Source organism: Schistocerca serialis, chromosome 7, assembly GCF_023864345.2.
Source record: "Schistocerca serialis cubense isolate TAMUIC-IGC-003099 chromosome 7, iqSchSeri2.2, whole genome shotgun sequence".
Classification (NCBI taxonomy): Eukaryota; Metazoa; Arthropoda; class Insecta; order Orthoptera; family Acrididae; genus Schistocerca; species Schistocerca serialis.
In genome coordinates, this window is record NC_064644.1 from 355369350 (window position 1) to 355395825 (window position 26476).

A 26476-nucleotide genomic window follows, 5' to 3' on the forward strand; every position below is an offset into this window, starting at 1 on the left:
GAATAAACAGTCTTGCGCTTTGAATATGTCTTCTTACCTCATAGTGTTGCATGGGGGCTTAATTAATTACAATGCAAATATTTTTAGTAGCTGTATGTCCGATTACGCTGTCTCGTAAACGGTTGGCCCTGACTAGTTTTTGTCCGCAATCTGACTGCATGGAACAACAACAAAGAATTAAATGAAAACTTCCGTTAACACAATTAATTAATTAAGTCCCCAGCAACTATAAAACCTACGAAGCCAACAAAGCACAAGTGTAGCTGTTCTGTGTGTGGAAGTGTGATTCAACGTACACATCTGGCACGGTTCTTCTTCACTAAGACAAGAAATTTTAAATATCATTTATACTGAAGTAATTAAAAAAAAATAGAAATACTGTAATTGCGTAAGGAAACCAGAATTACACTCTAATACAAGAACACAAGCCAGATGCTTTGTTGACTGAACCTGTAATGACGCATTATTCAGGACACTGAGATAATAAAAAGAAAAGGAAAAATTTTTTTTCTTTTACCTTCATATATTGACGAAAAGCACTCTAATCATTACAATATATCTCCACACCGACTCGCTAGTACCACATCTCAACAAGAACTGACTGCTGCCACATCTCGACAAGCAGTCTTCACTACGACGTCTCAGCAAGCACTTACTACCACGAGTTTTCAACAAGCGCTGACTACTACGAGTTCTCCCCCAGCACTGCCAGTGGAGGCGGCTGAATAATACTCTTTGTCGCAGTCTCTGGCGCTGTTGCTCAGTGTAGCCACCTTTCAGTGTGTGTCACAACAGTGACAGCATCACTCTCCGTATAATGTTTTACTGCCTTCTTGGCGCCAAGCATTTCAGTGCTCCGCACCAGGATGTCGTGCAACAGCGCAGTGAACGATGATGGGTTTGCAGTGCTGAAGTTGTAACAGTCAGGTTACTTATTACATGATTAAGAAACTTTATTTCATCTTGATCACTCATGCAGCTGCAAATAGTGTGTGTTAGGGATGTAAGTGTAGATACTTTTATTGGTGACTGAGAATAGTATACTGAGCAACATTACCTCAGTACTTACTTCATTTGCAGACTGATAAGTACAACTATTTCGTGTAGCATCTTTTTAGGCTGATTAGTATCTCCAAGTATGGGGTGACAATTATTGAACTGTATGTAAAAAACGTACATTAGTCACAAACTACGGCATACATATTTTTTATTCAACATGTAAACGTCACTACAGATATTCAGATTTAGGTTATGACATATGCCTGCCATCACTGACGATGATGTGGCGCAGACAAATAGCATGACCCGCTGAAGCGTCGAGACATCGATGCTGTCGATGACCCCCTGAATTCCGGTTTTAAGCTCAGCCATGGTTTGGGGTTGTTGCTGTATGCCTTGTCTTTAATGTAACCTCACAAAAAGGAGTCGCACGCATTGAGATCTGGGTAATATGGCGGCCAATCGAGGCCCATGCCAGTGGCCTCTGGGTACCCCAGAGCAAGAATGATGTCCCCAAAGGGCTCCTCCGAGACATCAAACACTCTTCTGCATTAATGAGGTCGAGCTCCGTATCCATGAACCACATCATCTTCCAGAACCTTCACTTACCGCTCGGTAGTCATCGTTCTATCAAGGAATATAGTACCGCTTATTCCGTGACTGGAAATCGCATACCCCACAGTCACTGTGTTGGTTGATTGAAGGTTTGAAGCCGTCGATCGAGGAGGTGGCGACAGTCACTCATTGTCGGCCGTCGCTGTTGCAGAAGCTAGATGTTGGCGCGCCTTCTTCTCAACACGGTCACCAGACGAAACGGGCTCTTGATGTGCGCCAGCTAATGCTTCCCGTCCGCGACACCATGTCAGAAACTATTATCGCAAGTCGAGCGCAATTACATGCTGCCAAACCCCGAAAGCGCGGCAACTCGCGGGAGCCACACACAACACACCTGCTCCACTCGCTACTCCAGCCAGCCTCCCTCTGCCCGCGCTCCACGCGGCAGAGTTAACACTACCAAAAATCCTACACACTTTGATTCTTCACACGACCCATCGATGTAATCGTTCGATAGCAGTTTTCCCTAGGCAAGACCCAGCGTAAAAATACAAATAATATTTACGAAACAAACCAATTATACATCGACATAAGTGCATAAATATATATAGACAAACAGTAAAACAATTACAATATATAAAGAGACAGAAATGTCATATCTTGAGGTAACAAAACAAGGAAAAAAATAATAGTACAATAGATGGAAATAGGAGGATATGCATTTCCGACGTTACATCACCCGTTGACGGTGAAGAGACTTCTCGATCGCGAAATACGGATTCTCATTCCCCCAAATGCACCAATTTTGCTTATTGACGAACCCAGTCAAATCAAAGCGGACTTCGTCGCTAAACCAAACCATAGAGCGCATGCTAATTCCCTTCTTGCCCCGCGGCCAACCGTGCAGTTGTAACGTCCTAACGCAAGCCGTTCAGAAGTTATGCGATTTTATTTCATATAGTTCAATAATTGTCACCCTGTACACATGGCAAGAGCACTCTAGTAATGCTTATTTTCCCCTGGGCAGCAGGTCAGGTGTTGGACTGTGGGCACAATGAAGCAAAATCGTTAAGTCTACACTGAGAGACGTAGTACACTTGGTGATGCAGTTACGACCGCGCTGAAAACATTAGGTACTAAATTATGTGACGTGTATCTTGGAAAATTGTCAGATGTAGAGAAAATCACACTAAAATGGGTATTTATTAAGGTACCAATGATCACAGTATCTGAACTTATACCCCTAAAACCATGTATACAATTCACAATTGCTAACAGGGACGGTGTTGAATTGATTTATATGTGCAGTGACTAGTATCACTAAGTTAATTTTCAGTGATGGCCAGCGCTCTAGGCAACAGCAAGCAGTGTGAAAATTTACTGCGTTTTAGTTGAGAAGTGATACAATGTCATGAGTTAATTCTGTCTTTAATACTCTTTCACCCCAAACTTTAATATTATGTATGAGGCCTTTTTTATGTCTTTCAAAGCTATTTACATCTTTCATAGCTATTTACATAATGGAAATGTTGTGTGGCTAGGGCGTCCCGTCGGGTACATAGCTCAACTGGCGCAAACCTTTTGAGTTGACGCCACTTCGTGTCGATGGGGATCAGATGGGGACAACTCAAGACTCAGTCCCTGAATGGGGAAAATATCCTACCCAGCCGGGAATCGAAACCGGATCCCTTGGCATGACGTACTGTCGCGCTGACCACTCAGCTAAGGGGCGGACTATTTATTAAATAGTCCGCCCAAGAGGTTTAAGCACCATTAGGTGACGATCAACTTTGTTTTAGGAAAGGCAGTGGCACCAGAGAAACAGTTCTGGCACTATGCCTGATAATGGAGGCAACAACAGGAAAAATCATGATACTGTCAGAGGTTTCACCAAACTAGAAAAAATATCAATTTAAAGTGGTCTTCGAAATTGTCATAAAACAGATCCACAGAAAAGCGGGTAGTGCACATTATGTACAAGAATTAAGAGGGTCCAATAATAATGAGGCAAGAGTTTCGCTTGAAATTGTAGTGAAGATGAATGCAGTGGTTCTCCTTACTGTTCAATATTTACCAGCGATCAAGAAATAAAGAAGCAAAAATGTATGGCTATAAAAATAATTTGTAGGGAAATACATTTATCACGTAAGGACCTTGACATTAACATTCTTCTTATGAAACTATGCGCAAGATTATGTAAATAGGTTGTGTTGAAAGAAGACAAAGGACTTATAAGTCATTGTGATAATGAAGAACCTTGTTTCGTGTACCACTCATTGATAAAGTGTGTACGTGGACCGACAGGAAAGGTCGAATCACTTACGGGGACTAGATGGATATAGATATGCATGAAATAAAGTTTCTTGGTGTTCTAATCCTGACTGAAGTTTACAACTCAAGAAATGCAGATGCCAATCAGCTTCGGAGTGCTGAGAATGTCCGATCACTGTTCAATGAAAATCTGTCTCGCAACCACTGTTGCTCAATTCTGAGGGTGCTGCGCTTGGACAACGCACCAACCCGACGTCAACATAGGTCAAGCGACAAACTGGAACCAATCAGAGAAGTTTTTTGGTGTGGGTAATTATCTTTAGGGATGTCTGCATTATAGGATGGTGCATGAACGTGGATGAACAGTTGCTCACATTTAGAGATCGCTGTCCATTTCGACAATACATCCCATCAAAACCTAGGAATAAAGTTCTGGGCAACTTTTGACTGTGCAGTAAGCTACTTCTGGAAGATGGATGTATATTTGGGGAAGGAGGACGAAATCAGAACCTTGCGACTTGTAGAGAATGTTGTGAAAACCTTGGTGTCTGAACTTGAAAAGTCTGGACGTAATATCCCCACTGATAATTTTTTTACGTCTGTCGATTTATTGTCAAAAGATCTGACACTGGTCGGTACGCTCCGAAAAAACAAAGGCGAACTGCATGACGATTTTATTACATCTAAAGGACGTGAAGTATGCTCTACATCATTCGGTTTTCAATCACATATGATGATAGCCTCTTATGTTCCTAAGAAAAAGACAGTTGTTACCGCCCTTAGCTCTCTTCATGACCAACCTACGGTATTATTATCACAAGTAAATAAGCCTGAACTTTTAATGACGTACAATGCCACAAAGGGCAGAGTTGGCACCATGGACGTGAAGGCGCGATGCTACAGTGTGAAGACAAAAACAAGGCGCTGGCCGTTAGTAGTTTTCTTCAATATGATCGATGTAAGTGTAATGAATGCATACATAATTTGGATACGTTGGACTTCCATCATCAATTTGGGAAAGCAACTAGCAGGGGTAAAGAAGTCAATGAGTTCATTAGTAGCACCGGATTCAGGAAGGACGGTGACACCACCGACTAAGAAAAGGTGAAGATGTGCCTAATTGAGTAGAGAAGTTAGATATAAAAAGTCACATTACATTTTATAAGTGCACCAAACCTGTACGCTCGGAACGTTCACCTATTGTCTGCAGAGCCTGCACAAGTTTGCAATAACAATAAAAGCCTCCAGTAAAATCATAAAAATTGTGTTTTCTAAAATGTAAACTTTAAGTAAATAACATTATTTTAAAGGTACTTATACCTCAAAAGTCCTTCACATCATAAATAGCCAAAACAGTGTCAGTTTATGTCAATTTGAACGACACGTCCCTGAGAGGGCCGGCTGCTAGACAACGATATACAGCATTTCCAGAAAGCAGGGGGTTAAATATAGCTACTAGTTCGTCACAGAAATCTGTTTCAGCTCTAAAACACGGCACCACTACTGCAACTAAAATTAGGTGTCATTCACTGACTCGAACTGCAGCGGAAGTACACGTCTCTGTGCATGAGAAAAGACTTCGATTCATGCCGTGGAAACAATGTTTACCTTTATACGAGGGTCGCCTGCGATCCGCAGCGGAACAATACCTCATTTCGGTCATTCTGTGGGCAACACACATGCGAGCCGTGCCACGCGGTGAGTCGCCTTTCTCTCTGGGCCATATTTTCAACGGTTTTTTTTCGGTATTGGAATATTTGTAATGTAAATTGCCGGCGACCATGAGGGTCCGTTGTTGCCGAAAGCGAAACACGAATTGTTTCGAGTATCAATGCACGCAGGGGCTGAGATACAAACCTGTCTCTCTCCAATATCGTGTCCAATTTGCCTGACGACCTGCGTACAGCTGTGGAAGCCAATATGTGAGTGAACTCACACAGGCCTTCCACTATACAAAAATTGTACAAAACATACCATTTTACCGTGTACTGCTTGAACAAATAGGAAACAAAATCTTATTTGGCTTATATGCTACATATATTTTAATATTATTTTTTTTGGCGTTTTAGCATTTTCTTAGTACGCACATCGAGAAACTTGATTCGCCATTAACCCCATAGACGAAGGTCTTTCGAATATCCGTAAGACTTTTTGAGTCATCAGTCTTCTGTTTTGATGCGGCCCACTACGAATTCATGTGCTGAACTTTTCATCTCACAGCAGCACTTGCAACCTATGTCCTCAGTTACTTGTTGGATGTATTGCAATCTCTGTCTTCCTTCACAGTATTTACCCTCTACAGCTTAGAGCGCCCTTAGATCTTACGAGGTAGCAGTTAAGATTGTTGCGTCCCTCTGTAATTTTGACAACCCGTGGAGTCCGCTTTGGACTAAGCAGAACCTTCTTCGGAAGAGGTGAGTCTATTACTTTTCTTTCGACAAGCGTCTGAGCGTAACGAATACAAGACTCCTTATAAATTGCACAATGGGTATTTGTCCGAATTTTCATAGCCAAACGATGACCGTTAAATGGACAAATGGGGCATCAAACATACTTGCATGATGCCTAGTTATGCAAATAAATATTTAATCTCTTGGAAATAACTAGAGTACAAAGGAAAACTTAAATTAGTGATTGGAGGACAAATGGAAATATGTCACGAATAGCTGCTGACAGCTATGTGAATAAAATGTCAAAAAGTTCATCTCTTCAAGGCCTGGCTATGTTGAGTAAAATAACGTGCATTGTTGTGATACTCGATTTTTAAAATGGCTTTCTTCTAATCATGTACTAAATTTAGGACGTTTCGAGAACGGCAGACACTAGGAAGACAAGTGAAGTCTCAAAAAATTTAACTTTTCAAGGCCTAGCTATTTTGTGCATAAAGGTTACATAGGTGTGATATTTTAACTGTCAAAATTATTTCCTTCTAATCGAGTACTGAACCCAGGATATTTCAAGAATAGACGACGTTAGAAAAACAAATGAAGTGACAATGAGATCGTGCTTCTGAACAAAACTTGACAATAAAAAAATGAAAAAAGTTGATCAAATATCTCTTTAAATGATTTGTCTACCAGTAAGAAATAAACACATTAGAGAAAAATTTGAGGCGTCTTTGACTGGCACTTAAAATTATCTACAGAAAATGACATATATCAAATGTTTCTTTAGTCTGTTTTATTTCTTACTTTAGGACAAATCATTTCACGAAACACCTGGTCGGTTTTTTTCAATTTATTATTGTTTTTAATAAATACAAATCAGTATTTCTCCTACAGATTTCCACCATCCAAAATTTTTCAGGGCAAGTGGTACAGACCACTTTCAGTTTAATACGTAGGCGCAACTTGCCGTTTTTCTAGCATAATATTCTTCTCTGGCCCTAACAATATATCATTCAGATAATAAAGAGCTTAGAATTACAGTCGTCACCAAGTTTGTTGAGAGACCTTTTACTACATTTCCTGCCCTCCTAACTCGATCATTAATATCTTCTCGGCATATACGTTCCATCTATTACATTAAATAACCACCCATTTGTTTCATTTCTTCTACTTCTGAAGCATGTTCAGCTGCCTGTAGCTGGTATATATCAATTAAAATTATTTCATCTTACCTTAGTCTGTACTATCACCTTCAAAGTAGTCTCCTTGGCAGGCAATATACCGATCTCTAAATTTTTACCACTTTAAGTGCATCCTGGAAATGAACACTCTGCGATTCGGCTGGAATCTACCATTCAATCAGATCTTCCTCATTCAACATTTTATCTTGAGGGAGAGAAAGAAGTCACATGGAGCTAAATTTGGTGAGTAGAGCGGCTGGAGAACAACAGTCCTTCATTTTAGTCAAATGTTCCTTAATAATGTAGATCCCAACCAGTCTTGCATTGTCATGGTGGAGTATCCATTGTTATGACGCCACTTCTGTGGACTTTTATACTCACGACCTATGCAAAACTCCTTAGAACATTGCATTTTTACCCTCATCAGTCTCCTCAATTGTTGGATGCGACTCCCCATGAACTGCTGCCTTGTGCTACCATCCATATATCTAAGTAACACTTGCATCCAACGTTATCAGTAATTTGTTGGATATATTACACTCTCCATCTTCCACTTCAGCCTTTACCTACTACATTTCCCTCAAGTACCAGGGAAGTCCTATCAATGTTTTCCGTACGTTTCTGTCTTCGGCGATTCTATGAAGAAACATCTCATTTCTTATCAGTCCTCATTCTTCTATACCCCCACATCTACTACATCTCAAGTTCGTCGATTATCTTTCTTTCTGGTTTTACTACTTACAGACAATTTTTACTCCAGAAAACTATAGAAATATAGTCCTCTACTTAAGGCCACTATTTGATACTAGTACACTTGTTTTGGTCACTAATGCTCTCATTGACAGCACTATTCTGCTAATTACGTCCTACTTGTAGGTTGCTTTCCCGGTCATAGATTTTTTTTCTCCCTTACCTTGTCTACTCTGTTGTTCGCAGTTTTGATGTTCAGTTCTGCTTTTCCTCATCATTTTAGTCTTCATTCGCTTAGCTCTAAACGATACAATGTGCACATTAGACTGTTCATTCCATTCAACAACTCTATTCTTCCTCACATCCACTGAAGGTACCTATTTCACCAGCGAATCTGATCACTAATCCCCTGTCACCTTGAATTTTATTCTCACGCCTTAACCATTATTTTATTTCTGTCATCGCTTCTTCAATGTGTAGACTGGATGTGCGGGGGCAAGACTGCATTCCTGTCTTACACCAATTCTATTCCGAGAATTCGTTCTCACCTTACTTTTTTATTTTTTCCTCTTGCTTCTCTAGTCATTATTTCTGATGTACATTATCCGCGTTTCGCTAGGGCTTACGCCTATCTTCGTTTGAATTCGAACACTTTGTTCCATAGTAAATTGACGACTCTCTTTCTAGGACGACACATCCTATAAACGCGAGAGGGATTGCTGTGGTTACTCCAGCCACATGATTGTGGTGTAAACATCACCAAGTGGAAGCCCCAAGACATGCCCCTTAATTTGTGACATGATCATCATGACGTCACAAACTACGTCCTCTATCTATGAATCATCTAACGACATTCCCACGAAACGGCCATGAGAGTGCACTACTTATAACAGCCGTTAAAACGAAAAACCAATCACAGCTCAGTCTTTCACCAGCCATTCAAATGAATCCGGTCGATTAGTATTGAGCCCCCATGTTAAGTTTAGTGCTCAAAGCAATCTAGTATTTACCAAAAATAATAACGGGTGTAACTTACGAGAAAAATACGCAAACACACATACACACACAGCACCACGTCCAATAGTATGAGATGTAACAATATTGTACCAACAGCCGTTATGATATTGTCACACATGTAACTATCAACTTTGAAGAGCACACATGCTCATGAAGTTTGGGTATCTACAGAAACACACGAATATTGGCGTCTTGTCTTATAAGTGCGCGTGTGGTACCTGGCGTCGTTCATGGACCAGGCCTGAAACAACCTGCCTGGAACGTCGAAACTGGTTGCCTAATAAAACAATATCAAAATAGCGGCTGTTGGTACAGTATTATTACATTTCATCGACGAGCCGCTGCCCCCTGCTCCTGAGCCTAAAATGGAGTTACAATTATTTAATGTTGAGTAGTATCCGAACGACAATCATTATGGTTCAAAATACATAAGCTTTACTTACAGTTCGTAGACTGTTGCCAAGTTCAAAGGTAAACGAATGATCTGAATTTTTTGCCTCATTGTCATATGTTCAAAAATATCCAAACGATCTGAATTTCAGGCCATGTTCAAAAGTGTCCGAATGATATGATTTCTGTGCCATGTTCTAAAGTATTCCATTATCAGAAATAGATAAGTGCTCTACCTGTAAAGTTTGGAAGGTAGGAGACGAGATACTGGCAGAAGTAAGGCTGTGAGTACCGGGCGTGAGTCGTGCTTGGGTAGCTCAGTTGGTAGAGCACTTGCCCGCGAAAGGCAAAGGTCCCGAGTTCGAGGCTCGGTCGGGCACACAGTTTTAATCTGCCAGGAAGTTTCAAGGTAGTGACCTGCGTACATAACTTCACGTATCTGACTAAGTGCGGATAGTGTGTAAACATCTGACTGACATTAGTTCCGAAATTGAATCCGATTCAGCACTAGACTTTACTGTATAACACTATACATTGATCAGCTTAAACATTACGACCACTGCCCACTGCAACGTTTGATGCTACCTGGTGCAATTGCAGGCGCAAAGTATGTAAGCGGAGGAGGCACGGACAGAGGATCACCCTAGCGAAAGATTTTGACTACAAATGAGGAAACCCGTTAAGATAAGCCACTTTGTGAGAGGCAGATTATTATTACGCAGAGCCTGTCTGCGAGTATTTCGAAAACGGCGAAGCTGGTAGAATTGTTCACATACTGCTGTCGTGAGCACCCACGAAAAGAAGCAGCAGGGCTGTGAAACTACCTTTAGGCGCTAATTGGTTGGACGTCCACGACTCTTCACAGAACGTGGGGTTCGGACTCTTGTCTGCTCTGTAAACTAGGATAGATCTATGGTGCCGAAAGAATACAATGCTGGTGCACGCAGAAGTGTTTCAGAGCACACCGTTCATTGCTGAACATTGAGTTCCGCAGCAGACCACTCCTACGTGTTCAAATGTTGACCCAACGGCATCGTCAGTTACGACTGCAGTGGGCATTACGATTGCAAAGGGCACGGCGCCATCGGCATTCAAACGTCGATCAATGGCAACGTGTCAGCTCTTCGGATGAATCACGTTTTTGCTACGACAGGTCGATGGTCGTCTCCACAAACGAGGTCTTGCAGGTGAACGGCAGCCTGAAACGTACAGGCGCCACGGACGTGGGCTGGGGAGAGTAGTATCATGTTACGGGAGACATCCTCCTACCCTTGCATGGGATGTGCCATAGTAATCGAAAACACGCTGACAACTGCGTGCCACTGCATTCGTTCATGCTTGGTATCTTCACCGACGGCGATTTCATCTTTCAGCAGTACAATTGTCCGTGTCTCGGAGTCAGAAGCATGATGCAGTGGATTGAGGAGCATTATACTGAACTCACGTTGATGTGTCGTCGACCACATTCGCGTGATATAAATCCTATGGAACCCATCTGGGTCGCTATCGGGTGCCGTCAACACGTACGCATATCAGCGGCCCGTTACTTATGCGGCTTACACGGCCCGGGCGTAGAGATCTCAAGCCACATACCTCCACAAACCTGCCAACAAACTGTTGGATCCCTGATATGCAAAGTCGGTGATGTATTTCGTTCCAAACATGGACAAACAAGCAATTAAACTTTGGTCATACAGCGTACTAATACGAAAAATGGCTCGCAATAATACCAAAATCGACTCTCAAAACGGCTATTGCACTTCGACCACAGAATAATCGTACATCATAAATATACAGTATTTACCATCTAAGACGTCGTGGTATTAAGATGGAGGAAAATAAGCACAAAAATGAGTAACTTTCAAATTTCTTCCCTGCCAAAAACGATTTATTGCTGGAATTTGTATTGAGTACGTATGAAGAGAATAGACAATAGAAGTAAAATTGGGATAAAGTTACTACGGCTGGACTCGCATTCGGAAGGACGACGGTTCAAACCAGGGTCCGTCCATCCTGATTTAGGTTTTCCGTGATTTCCCTAAATCGCTTCAGACAAAGGCCGGGATAGTTCCTTTGAAAGGGCACGGCCAACTTCCTTCCCCATCCTTCCCTAATCCGACGGGACCGATGACCTCGCTGTTTGGTCCCCTCCACAAAATCAACCAACCAACCAACGTCACAGGGCACGAATTGAAGTCTCTACATTTAATATATTTCATCTCTATGTAATCACTTCTGCTCTGTAAATTGGAGCAAAAACAGTATCAGAATTTTTTATGTTTGGAATGCGTGAAACTGGAGCAGTAATTTCGTCCGGCAAACTGTTACAGGCAATTGGTAAAAACTAATTGCTGTTTTCAAGCCTCAGTTTATACCTACTTCCAGCCCTAGGATCACTATGCAGACCCCTCCCCCCAGCCCCCAAAGTTATTATGTGCGGTGGTTTACATAGATTTTATTATGCTCGTTCCTATTCATTTCATGTTTTAATACAGATTTAAATGACCCTGAAGGCTGCAGTTCAGTGACGTCAGTAAATGGAAAGACAACGGTCACTTAAAATGAAAATATGGGGGGAAGTGTTTACATTGCATTGGTAGTGTAAGTTAACAGTGACGGCAATTAATGGCGTATTAACTTAAGGTAACCTCCATTCACAGACAGATGTGAAACATACGAACCAAGATTCCGTTATAGAGCTTGTAGTGTTAGAATGGTGTCCCAAAAGCAAAATAAACAAAAAATGTTCTTGATGTTAAATACCAATTAGACCGAAGATTACCATATATCAAGTACGAACATAAAATGAAAGAACACTGTTGCTTGGGAAACTTTATATAAGAATGGTAACACTGAACGTAGGTAGAGCAATTAAAGAACTGGAACCAAAAGAAATAAAAAGGAAGTCAGTGCTTCAAACAGGCACGGTATTAACCTCGACGGTTGACATAAAACTACGAGAAACAACTCTGTTTTGTTGGCTGTACCATGTGCAGCAGTTCTGCCGTTAATGCTTGCTGCACCTTCCGTAGGCTGTCTAGGAATACTCATAAATGTAGCAACGTAGGACTTAGTTTCCCCTGTATGCATGATGGACCGCCTCCTGCAACGCTGTTGCTTGCGCCCTTGCTTCACCCATTCTGTGTATAAGGGATCACGAGAGCCTTTCTACAGCCGTCCTCGCATCGAGTAACTTCGGTCGACTTTGTACAAATCCCTGTTGCGTAGGTAACTATGATAGCAATTTATCGCGTATTAACTAAAATTAACTGCTGTTCACGGACAGATGTGCTACTCGCAAACCAGGATACTGTTATAGTACCTACAGTGTTACAATTGTGTCCCAAAAACAAAAAGAATAGAAAAAGTTTTCGCCGTTGAATACCAGTTATTTGAAAGAAGATTACACAACATCAAGTATGAACATAAAATGAAAGAACAGTCTTCCATGTGGAACATGAAATAAGAATGGTAACATAGAACGCAGCTAGAGAAATTAAAGAACAGGAACTAAGAGAAATGAAAAGGTTGTTGGTGTTTCAAACTGACAAATTAATTCCAAGTTTGAAGCTGTTTTTATATAAATACATTGTTAGTTAATGCAACCTCAACTGCACATACTTCAGTTAGCTTCATTTTCTGTTTACACTAGATTTTCTTGCCGGACTCTTCTCCTAACAAACAGAGTCACGTATTTTCTCTTCCGATGTACTGACAGATATACTGCATTGCGCAAGTCAAATAAACTATAAACTAAACTCAGTTCGAACAGGCCTCGGAAGACCCAAGTACCGACTGACCGCCGTGTCACCCTCAGATAACAGGCGTCACTGGATGCGAATATGGAGGAGCATGTGGTTAGCAAACCCTCTCACAGCCGTTACCAATTTATACGGCCGGAGACGCTACTGCTCAGTTCAGTAGCTTCCCAATTTTCATCACAAGGGCTGAGTGCACTCCGCTTGCCAACAGCGCTCGGAATACTCGGACGGCCACCTATCCAAGTGCTAGTCAAGCATGAGGGCGCTTCACTTCGATGATCTGGTGGGAACCAGTGTTACCACTGCGGCAACGCTGTAACTAGGCTGTTTAGGTTTTTATGTTGGTAACGCCACGTAGCGCTCTGTATGAAGATCACTGACTGTGCTGTGTGCAGTCTGTGGCTGGTTTGCATTGTTGGAATATTTGCTATTGTAGTGTTGGGCAGTTGGATGTGAACAGCGCGTAGCGTTGCGCAGTTGGAGGTGAGCCGCCAGCAGCTGTGGATGTGGGAAGAGAGATGGCAGAGTTTTGAGAGCGGACGGTCTGGACGTGTGTCCGTCAGAGAAACGAAATTTGTAAGACTGGATGTCATGAACTGATATATATATTGTGACTTTTGAACACTATTAAGGTAAATACATTGTTTGTTCTCTATCAAAATCTTTCATTTGCTAACTATGCCTACCAGTAGTTAATGCCTTTAGTAGTTAGAATCCTTTATTTAGCTGGCAATATTGACGCTCGCTGTATTGCAGTAGTTCGAGTAAGGAAGATTTTTGTGAGGTAGGTGATTCATGAAAGGTATAGGTAATTGTTAGTCACGGCCATTCTTTTGTAGGGATTATTGAAAGTCAGATTGCGTTACGCTAAAAATATTGTGTGTCAGTTTAGTGATTATAAGAATAAGTAAAGAGAGAAATGTCTGAGTACGTTCAGATTTGCTCAGCTGTTTGAAAATCAAATAACGTAAGGGGTTTACCAGCACAGTAATTCACAAATTTTTCTGAGGGGATGTTTCAACGCCATTGGGGCAAGTCAAATGCTACGTGTATGTTAACAACTGCCACGTCATTTAGCTCGGATTAATGTATATACAACAGATATTTATGACTTAAGTGACAGCTGATATTATTTTCTGTCTAAATATCTCTCAAAGTGCTGAGTCAAGGACGTATAGTGCAGTTTGCTACAATTTCGTTTTGGGCTTGTCATACTATTTGATATGCGGTAGCTGGCACCCACTGCCAGGTTATGACACATACACACTGTAAGCTTCTAGTGTTAGAATACTACCTGAGATCCAGTGTAGACACCCACTGGCAGTGTATAGCACAAATGGATACTGTTGTGGGTTGGCAGGATAGCCAACACCGGGTACTAGAGGAAGCCGAAAGGCACGCGTTTTAGCTCACGCAGGCTGGTGTGAGGTCTGGAACAGGACAAGGAAATTAGACTTTAGAAAAACGGACGTAGCTGGTGGAATACTTAACTTTAATCCATCAATGATGAGCGTCGCTCTTGACGGTAACTGGTACTGGCGCCTTGCTAGGTCGTAGCAAATGACGTAGCTGAAGGCTATGCTAACTATCGTCTCGGCAAATGAGAGCGTATTTTGTCAGTGAACCATCGCTAGCAAAGTCGGTTGTACAACTGGGGCGAGTGCTAGGAAGTCTCTCTAGACCTGACGTGTGGCGGCGCTCGGTCTGCAATCACTGATAGTGGCGACACGCGGGTCCGACGTATACTAGCGGACCGCGGCCGATTTAAAGGCTACCACCTAGCAAGTGTGGTGTCTGGCGGTGACACCACAGATACATATCGGTGTACGGACCAAATTGTTTCAGTTTAGCTGCAACAGGGCAGTTACTTACAATTCCTTATGTTACATGTCAATATTTCGGGCAATGTTTAACAATTTTGCTGTAACAGCTATCAATGGAGCAATATGTAACAATTTCGCTGTAACGCAACGATATGTGGGGCAGTTACTTACAGTTCTGCAGTAACATGTCGATATAATGGGCAATTTGTAACAATTTTGCTGTAACAAGTTCAAATGGCTCTGAGCACTATGGGACTTAACTTCTGTTGTCATCAGTCCCCTAGAACTTAGAACTACTTAAACCTAACTAACCTAAGGACATCACACAAATCCATGCCCGAGGCAGGATTCGAACCTGCGACCGTAGCAGTCGCGCGGTTCCGGACTGAGCGCCTTAACCGCGAGACCACCGCGGCCGGCTGTAACAAGTGTCAATGTGTTGCAACAATTGCAGTTATTGATTATCAGCAATGGTATGAGTATAAATTGCGAAGATCTGGTAGCTAACACCCACTGCCAAATTATGGCACATGGTGTTACAGTGCTATTTGAGATACAGCAACTGACATCGACTGTCGTATTATGGTACATATACTATCACCATGCCTTCAGGGGAATGGGAGTTGCCATATCAACTGACTGTTGATACCTCACCTGGTAGTATCCAGGGGTATTGGCAGTCACCATGTCAACTGACCATATTTGCCCCAACTGTGTACAGTCTCAATGACCATGCTGTCCATGGGTATGTGAAACTCTAATCTTCCTTCTTTCCTTCCAGTTGCGTTCTGCCAACTGACAGTCATTGCCCCAGTTGTGTTCTGGGTAATGACAGTCATTATTTGTAATCTAATCATCATTGTCCCAGTAACACCGATGGAAAAGTTAGTCACCTTGTAAATTGGCCATCACTGCACCATTCAGTAGTATCTGGGGTAATGGTAACTGAGACGTGCCGGCTCAATTACCTCATCTAGCTGGCGCCTCACCAGGTTGCGATTATTACTCCCTTCTGCGGCTATCGCTATCCCCGGCTAGGCTTCAAAAGCGGCCATGAGACCGGCGTTGAGGGCGGCCCTGGAACAGCGCAGGGCAGGCAGTTTACCTGCAGCCTTCACGCAGTGTGGAGCTGGCGCCAGCAACAGTGCTCGGAGCAACGGGCACAGGTCGTGGGTCGACACGACGTCTTCTCCAGATTGTCGCTCACTCTTTGTCGCCAGGACTGGGTAGAATGCAAAGGTTTGGTTCGCCTATGCCGTGCTTATCTGATTGTTCAGCTGTGTGCACCGATTTCGTGCTCCGCAAGCTGTTTTAGCAAATTTCGTGTTTATATTCACTGATTCGTCATGCGTGCCTTTGTTATTTGATTCTGTTGATTCTAGGACCAATCTAGTGCCCTGTCTTCTCCGTGTGTTACCTGTGTTAACCTATTGGCCAGCGTTATATCTTAAAATCTGCCATTGTTAATGTTATTATGGCTTTGTAATGTGCTCAGCTTTCAAGCATAATTACATCAGGGGCCTATGAATTACCTTTTGTGTTTGCTTTTAAATTGTTTTACGCCAGAGAACAAACTGTTTCTGAATTTCAGTTTTTGTTTCCACTATATTTTATAAGCTGGTATGCTCTCTGGTATTACTATTATCCAGCCCTTTAAGCTTTGTATGTTATGACCTCTAGCTAATGGTAAGACTTCAGCGAGCTGTTATTTTTATTCCTTCCTGGAAGAATTATCAGCTCCCTTTGAATAGTTCTCTTTTACGCCTTATATTTTTAGCGAAGCTTATTTTCTAGGGCGTATGACCATATTGAAAAGGTTCTATAAGTGCTATCGTGGTTAAACGATAACCTTCACTCCGTGAATTCAGCCAGGTAACGCTTTCAGCGACCGCCGATATTTCGGCGGGAGAACGCCCCACCATTTTCAAGGCAACTGCAACGGACAGGCGGGGTGTTCTCCCGCCGAAATATAGGCGGTTGCTGAAAGTGTTGCCTGGCTGAATTCCCGAAAGTTATTTGAAAGTTTTATACGCCAGGAGAAACTCAGGCTTCACTTGCAGTGTAATTAAGTGAGACGTATGTGATCAGTGTTTGTTAACAGCACCTATTAAGTTTCCGCGAAAGTGTTCTATGTTGGCAACTTCTTGCGGCGTGGGCCTGGCTTGCTTGCGGCCGTGTGCGCGGCTCTCTAGTATTTCCTAGCGCGGCTTGCTGTTTGTTTGCAGTCGCACGTCCTCACTGTCTATGTTCAGATTGAGTATCTTATGTTATTTAACTTGCACTGTAAATGAAATTTTGCTGTCGGCCAAGAGACCTTTTATTAGCTAGCTTCGCCCAAAGAATTTTTCCTTTAACGTTATTGTTATGTTTAATACATACTGTAACCTTGTTCTAAATTTTATTGTAAATTATTTGGCGTACACCTTTTGGGTAATCCGCAAAGGCGATATGTTCTCTCTTGTTAACTAATTAATAATTATCTTTTGGGGTTTGCCTAATGCCTTTGCTGTGAGCTCGTGTGGAGAAACTTACCTAAAACTCAGATTTAATTAATTTTATTTGCCGGTTTATTTAATTTTTTAAACTTAAATATTTTAAGGCCAATATCGTTAAAGTATTATTTTTTTGCATCTTCTTTAAGGCCATTATTATTACAATTCAGTGACTGTTCAAATGCTTCAAATGGCTCTGAGTACTATGGGACTGAACATCTGAGGTCATCAGTCCCCTAGAACTGCCCGAGGTAGGATTCGAACCTGCAGCCGTAGCAGTCACGCTGTTCCGGACTCAGTGACTGTGTCATTGACCACTTTGAACACCATCAAATCATTGAAGTGAACATGGCAAATTAACTTAGTATTTCCCTATCTGTTTTTCTTGAAGGGGACATATTGTTACTTTAAAAAAATATATGTTTGTTGTCAGAATGATAAACGATGTTAGTTAAAGGGGCTTAGCCCTTCGATGTCATTTCCCTGATACTGGCGATTCCCGATTTCAGTAGCCACTCCGTGAACCGACCATTATTGTCTACCCAATGATACCTGGTGTAATGTGTCATTATATCAACTGACCATCATTCCCCCACAAAAGTATATGGGGTAATGGTAGTAATTCTGCAAACTGACCATCACTGTGCCACCAAATACGATCTGGGGTGAAGGTAGCCGCCGTATCAACAGCTAATTACTCCCTAAAGCTGCCCACATAGGTTTTGCTATTTGTGGAGCAATTTATTACAATTTCATGTAACAATGGCGCTGTAAAGGGCAACTTATTACAACACTGCTGTAACGTAGCGATGTATGCGGCAGTTTGTTACAGTCTTGTTCCAACATATCAATGTACGGGGCACTATGTTATTATTTTGCTCCAACATGACGATGTACCAAGCAATTTGCTACAATTTTGCTTTAAAATTGCGACGTATGGGGCAAAGTATCATGTATTTGGCAATGGACAACAGCACAAATTAGCATTATCAGCAGAATATGACAAAGGTTTTTTACAACAAATCTCTGAAAGTGGGTGTTTGGAAGCATAGCAACCCTCATTTTTTACCAATATGAAGGTGCAGTACTCTTGTTCAGTATGCTGTTCCATCAAAGTGTCTATAATTTTCACTGTGTGGTAACATAAGTCAGTCCTCCGTAAGTGCACTTTAAAATGACTAAGTTAGATCAGTATTTCCTCATGTGTTTTGACAAATAATGCTGACAATTTTCGATTTTTTTTAAAAAAATGTAGTACAGTGATAAGATTAATCTTGTCTACACGTGCACTTTAACCTGACAGTTAGATTAGCACTAGTGTCTGCGTGTGTTTAATAATGATGAAAAAGAAATCTTCATGTGTGCTGATAAATATTACGCACAATATTTGACTTCTTTAATATGTCATTCAGAGATCGAACTGAGCTTGTCAGGTAACCAGTAAGCTATATCAATAGTGTTACTAAGTGAGCGATATGTGTTTCGATTAGTAATACAGACAGTTTACATATGGAAATATTGAATTTTAGGTTCCATGACAATGAAGTTTAGTTCTCAAGTAGTGTAGCTTAATCTGTAAGTTATATCTGTAATGCTAATATGCTAGTCATGTGTACTTTGTTTTGAATCGTGTAGAACAATTAAATTATGGCAGTGATTCCCCATGTGTTTTATACTCGAAACCTATATGTGTTTTGATAAATAATGCAGACAGTTTTCCTTTTGGTACAAAGATCGAATTTTTGTTCATGATGAGACATCTCACCAAATTACGTTCGGATATTATTAGCAGCAGCAGCTTATCGGTGCGCAAGGTTTGTTTACATCGTTCAGTTTAGTGCTATTCTAGCTGGCTTCTGAGCAGAAGTGAGGAGCTGCTGATTATTTAGCTGTTTTTGTAGTGCTACACATGTTTGTTGCAAGAATTTGCGTATTTTTCGATCTTTTGTCTTGAGTGAGTTTACTTTCTAGCGTAGTTGTCCGCCGCAGAAGTCGCTAGTGTTGCTTTATTTACTTGATTCCACCACCTTTGCTAATAGTATTCAGTTGAACTCCAGCCTCTGATTCTCAGAGTTTAATCTCAGTTAGTCTGTAGGGCAGTAGTCACTCAGCTGTCTGTTTTCAGACCAGTGATCGATAAAATCAGCGTAGTCAGGCCTGTGACACATCTCCAGGGCATCAAGTTACTTATTCAGCTTTTCCTGCTTTCTCTTGCAGTATATACACTCCTGGAAATTGAAATAAGAACACCGTGAATTCATTGTCCCAGGAAGGGGAAACTTTATTGACACATTCCTGGGGTCAGATACATCACATGATCACACTGACAGAACCACAGCCACATAGACACAGGCAACAGAGCATGCACAATGTTGGCACTAGTACAGTGTATATCCACCTTTCGCAGCAATGCAGGCTGCTATTCTCCCATGGAGACGATCGTAGAGATGCTGGATGTAGTCCTGTGGAACGGCTTGCCATGCCATTTCCACCTGGTGCCTCAGTTGGACCAGCGTTCGTGCTGGACGTGCAGACCACGTGAGACGACGCTTCATCCAGTCCCAAACATGCTCAATGGGGGACAGATCCGGAGATCTTGCTGGCCAGGGTAGTTGACATACACCTCCTAGAGCGCTTTGGGTGGCACGGGATACATGCGGACGTGCATTGTCCTGTTGGAACAGCAAGTTCCCTTGCCGGTCTAGGAATGGTAGAACGATGGGTTCGATGACGGTTTGGATGTACCGTGCACTATTCAGTGTCCCCTCGACGATCACCAGTGGTGTACGACCAGTGTAGGAGATCGCTCCCCACACCATGATGCCGGGTGTTGGCCCTGTGTGCCTCGGTCGTATGCAGTCCTGATTGTGGCGCTCACCTGCACGGCGCCAAACACGCATACGACCATCATTGGCATCAAGGCAGAAGCGACTCTCATCGCTGAAGACGACACGTCTCCATTCGTCCCTCCATTCACGCCTGTCGCGACACCACTGGAGGCGGGCTGCACGATGTTGGGGCGTGAGCGGAAGACGGCCTAACGGTGTGCGGGACCGTAGCCCAGCTTCATGGAGACGGTTGCGAATGGTCCTCGCCGATACCCCAGGAGCAACAGTGTCCCTAATTTGCTGGGAAGTGGCGGTGCGGTCCCCTACGGCACTGCGTAGGATCCTACGGTCTTGGCGTGCATCCGTGCGTCGCTGCGGTCCGGTCCCAGGTCGACGGGCACGTGCACCTTCCGCCGACCACTGGCGACAACATCGATGTACTGTGGAGACCTCACGCCCCACGTGTTGAGTAATTCGGTGGTACGTCCACCCGGCCTCCCGCATGCCCACTATACGCCCTCGCTCAAAGTCCGTCAACTGCACATACGGTTCACGTCCACGCTGTCGCGGCATGCTACCAGTGTTAAAGACTGCGATGGAGCTCCGTATGCCACGGCAAAATGGCTGACACTGACGGCGGCGGTGCACAAATACTACGCAGCTAGCGCCATTCGACGGCCAACACCGCGGTTCCTGGTGTGTCCGCTGTGCCGTGCGTGTGATCATTGCTTGTACAGCCCTCTCGCAGTGTCCGGAGCAAGTATGGTGGGTCTGACACACCGGTGTCAATGTGTTCTTTTTCCATTTCCAGGAGTGTATTTAATTGCTTGCATGTTTTGGTATTTAAGAAATTTAATCTCGCATCTTTTTTTGCTAGCTGTACGTTTAAATTCGGGCAGTCTGAAGCTCAGTTGTCATTTCTTGTGAACAGCCAGATACATACTTCATTGAGGCATCAGCGTCCCTTGGTCACACGAGATAACAGCTTTTACTACTTACTCTCCAATTAATCTTCCTAGCGTGGGTAGGATGTGTGCCTCCTGTGTGCGGACGCAAGTAGAAGCTGGCCGCAGTTCGCGAACATTTCAGTGTGGTTTTGCCTGTGATCAGTCGCCTTCAGGGTACTACCTCGGGGTGTAGCGGTGGCGGAGATTCTGGAGCATCGCATGGAACACATCAGGTCTCGCTTGTTTTGCCCAGGGCTCTACTGCAGAGGCACCTTCTAGTGTATCCCACGAGGTGGACCAGCAGGGTGAGTAGCAGATCGTAAAGCGTTCATCTCACTCAAGGCAGAGGGCTAATGTGGGGGCTGGCCTTATGGCCTCGCCTATTCACCCTGTGATTGAATAGGTGGCCTTTTCTTCAGCAGGCAGGCGTTTGCTAGTCATTGGGATCTGCAATGTTGGGCGCCTTATACAACCCCTTAGGAACATAGCGTTCAGGGCTGGGAAGGAAGCCAGTGGGCTTGGAGGCCTCATCCGAGATTTCGAGGTAACCTTGCTTGCAGCTGTCGAGCATACAGGGAGCAGTCGTCTGCAAGTTGTGGCTCGCGTCGACACCAACTACAGCTGTCGCGTGCATTCTGAGGTCATCCTCAGTTCTTACAGATGGCTGGCAGAGATGGTGGAGACTTCTGGCCTCACAGACAGGGTACACACAGAGCTTGCAATTTGCAGCATCGGTCCCAGAGTTGAGCGGGGCACTTTGGTTTGAAGTCAAGTGGAAGGTCTCAGCCGAAAGGTTCGTCGCCTCTGTGGTAGTCTTGGCTGCAGACTTCCGGACTTGCATTATCGGTTAGGAATTTGTAGGACTCTCCTTGATAGGTCAGAGGTGCACAACATAAAGGAAGCAGCTACTCGGTTAGCAGAGTACTTGTGGAGTGCACGTATAGTTTTTTTAGTTTATATGGTAGTCTGAGGTACTCTCATCGACACTCGCCAATCGACACGCACATATGGAAATCAGACTGCGTTCAGAATAAAGACAGTGCGACTGTATAACTTTTATCAGTATATTATCGAGGTATTCGTTGCCAAGTTCCCGAATTTACTGCCCTCCAGGAAAGAACTTAATCTCAAATTATTCTTGAGACTGAGAGTTGGTTAAAAGTCGAAGTAAAATTCTCTGAGATATTTAGCGAGTCTTGGAATGTTTATCGGAAAGACAGAGCAGAGGCTGTAGGATGGGGAGTGTTCATTGCACTCGACAAAAATATTGTCTCTCCAGTGAGGTTCAAACTGAGTGTGATATTAACGTTATCTAGTCGCGCATAGCTGGTGTAGGTGAAACCAAGTTAATTGTTCACCGACCACCAGACTCTGAAGTGACAGTTCTAGAGCCATTCGAAGAAAGTATGTGGTCAGTTGTGCGTAAATACTCAGATCATGCAATACTAGTTGGTGGTGACTTCAGCCTAACGAGTATAGACTGGCACTTGCATGAATTCGTTGGAGAGGACACAGAGAGACAGTCTTGTGAACTACTTTTGAGCACGTTTTCCGAAAACTGTCTTTGAGCAGGTAGTTCTCAGTCCACTTGCAATGGAAGTAACTTGGACCCTGTGGCAGCAACCAGGCAAGACCTTGTCAATGGTGTCAGTACAGAGACGGGCTTTAGTAATCATGATGTCATTCTAGTTACGATAGTTAACAAATCAGTCAAAAAGACTAGGAAGTGTATGTGCTAGAAAGAACAGATAAGCAGTTGTTAGCATCTCACACAGTGAACTCCAGTCATTTAGCTTCAGAATGACTGACATAGAGGAACTATGGGCAAAGTTGAAACAGATTGCAAATCATGCTCTGGATAAGTATTTGCCTAGTGAGTGGATTTAGGACGGAAAAGACCCACCGTGGTTTAATAAAGAAATTCGTAAAATGCTGAGGAAGCAAAGGCTGTGGCACTCTCGCCTCAAAAGAGGACGCACCAATGACGACAGGCAAAGATTAGTAGAAGTTCGTGCGTGTGTGAAAAGATCTAGCATACAACAGCTACCGCCATCACACCTTGGCTGAAGATCTGGCGGAAAATCCGAAAAAATGTGGTCCTATGTAAAATCGATAAGCGAATCTATGACTTCCATCCAGTCACGGTTGACCAGTCTGGTTTGATAGTAGAAGACAGCAAAAGGAAGGCCGAAGTTTTAAATTTCACGTTTAAGGAATCTTTCACGCAGGAGAATCGAACAGACGTAAAGTCGTTTGTCCATCGTACAGTGTCCCGTACGGATTAGGTAGAGAAAAAGCTGAAAGATTTGAAAAGAAATCAGTCACTAGATCCGGATGGAATCTCAATTCGGTTTTACAAAGAGTACTCTAAGTCATTGGCCCCTCGCTTAATCTGCATTTATAGCGAATCTCCCGACCAGTGCAAAGTGCCAAGCGACTGGAAAAAAGAGCTGGTGACTCCTGTATATGAGAGGGTAAAAGAACGGACCCACAAAATTACAGACCAATGTCCTTAACATCCGTTTTCTGCAGAATTTTAGGGAATATTCTGAGTTAGAATATAATAAATTTACTAGAGACCAAAAAGATCCTGTTCACGAATCGGCACGGCTTCAGAAAGCATCGTTGGTTTGAAACCCAGCTTGCAATCTTTTCACATGATTTACTGCGACCTATTTTTGAGTGTTTGGGATCCGCACCAGGTCGTATTGAAGGCACACATCGAAGCAATACAGAAGCTAACTGCCAGATTTGTTACCGACAGGTTCGATCAGCATGCAGGTGTCACAGATGTGCTTCGGGAGCTCAAGTGGGAATCCGTGGAGGGAAGAAGACATTCATTTCGAAGAACACTACTGAGAAATTCTAAAGAACCAGCATTTGAAGCTGACTGCTGAACGATCAGACTGTCTCCAATATAAATTTCGCGTAGGGGCCACGAAGATCAGATACGAGAAATTAGGGCTCATACGGAGGCGTATACATGTTTTTCCCTCGCTCTACCTGCGATTGTAACTGGGAAAGAAAAGACTGGTTGTGGTACTGGTACCCTCCGCCACGCACCGTACGGTGGCTTGCGCAGTATATATGTAGATATAGCTGTAGCTGTAAGCAACCAATGTGTGTTTCGTACTCAAAATACTTATATACACTCCTGGAAATTGAAATAAGAACACCGTGAATTCATTGTCCCAGGAAGGGGAAACTTTATTGACACATTCCTGGGGTCAGATACATCGCATGATCACACTGACAGAACCACAGGCACATAGACACAGGCAACAGAGCATGCACAATGTCGGCACTAGTACAGTGTATATCCACCTTTCGCAGCAATGCAGGCTGCTATTCTCCCATGGAGACGATCGTAGAGATGCTGGATGTAGTCCTGTGGAACGGCTTCCCATGCCATTTCCACCTGGCGCCTCAGTTGGACCAGCGTTCGTGCTGGACGTGCAGACCGCGTGAGACGACGCTTCATCCAGTCCCAAACATGCTCAATGGGGGACAGATCCGGAGATCTTGCTGGCCAGGGTAGTTGACTTACACCTTCTAGAGCACGTTGGGTGGCACGGGATACATGCGGACGTGCATTGTCCTGTTGGAACAGCAAGTTCCCTTGCCGGTCTAGGAATGGTAGAACGATGGGTTCGATGACGGTTTGGATGTACCGTGCACTATTCAGTGTCCCCTCGACGATCACCAGTGGTGTACGGCCAGTGTAGGAGATCGCTCCCCACACCATGATGCCGGGTGTTGGCCCTGTGTGCCTCGGTCGTATGCAGTCCTGATTGTGGCGCTCACCTGCACGGCGCCAAACACGCATACGACCATCATTGGCACCAAGGCAGAAGCGACTCTCATCGCTGAAGACGACACGTCTCCATTCGTCCCTCCATTCACGCCTGTCGCGACACCACTGGAGGCGGGCTGCACGATGTTGGGGCGTGAGCGGAAGACGGCCTAACGGTGTGCGGGACCGTAGCCCAGCTTCATGGAGACGGTTGCGAATGGTCCTCGCCGATACCCCAGGAGCAACAGTGTCCCTAATTTGCTGGGAAGTGGCGGTGCGGTCTCCTACGGCACTGCGTAGGATCCTACGGTCTTGGCGTGCATCCGTGCGTCGCTGCGGTCCGGTCCCAGGTCGACGGGCACGTGCACCTTCCGCCGACCACTGGCGACAACATCGATGTACTGTGGAGACCTCACGCCCTACGTGTTGAGCAATTCGGCGGTACGTCCACCCGGCCTCCCGCGTGCCCACTATACGCCCTCGCTCAAAGTCCGTCAACTGCACATACGGTTCACGTCCACGCTGTCGCGGCATGCTACCAGTGTTAAAGACTGCGATGGAGCTCCGTATGCCACGACAAACTGGCTGACACTGACGGCGGCGGTGCACAAATGCTGCGCAGCTAGCGCCATTCGACGGCCAACACCGCGGTTCCTGGTGTGTCCGCTGTGCCGTGCGTGTGATCATTGCTTGTACAGCCCTCTCGCAGTGTCCGGAGGAAGTATGGTGGGTCTGACACACCGGTGTCAATGTGTTCTGTTTTCCATTTCCAGGAGCGTATTTTTGTAAATAAATTCATTTTCATGCAAAGATCAAGAAAGCGAACTTGCCTCTTTGTGTGTGGAACCTTCTCCATCATTTTCTTTGGCCATGTGCGTTTACATCTGGTATAGGAGCATTAAGAAGTAATATTTGAATATTATCAAGATATGTGCTTAATTTATAAAACACATTAAAGGTCTCTTTAAAACTTCTTCCTCCTACTAATATGTTGCTTGGATAGCTCATTTAACTTTGACCACGTTACGTTTTACATCTCATACTGGAACATTATAAAGTTATTTTGCATATTATGGAAATATGAAGTTTAAGTAATACAGTGCAATGTAGATCTCATCAAAACGCCTTATTTTCCCCTAACCCCTACTAGAAAGGTGCTTGGTCAGTTTGTTTGTCTTTGGTCATGTGCTTACATAATGTATTTCGAGCACTATAATTAGTGCTTCGTATTATTTTGTATTTGATAATCAGAAGGAAAGGAAATATAGTACGTAAAATTTTAAAGAACTTTGGCACCACAGTTCCAATTGGTAAATGTTGCAGCCTCCCTTGAAAGTTTGTT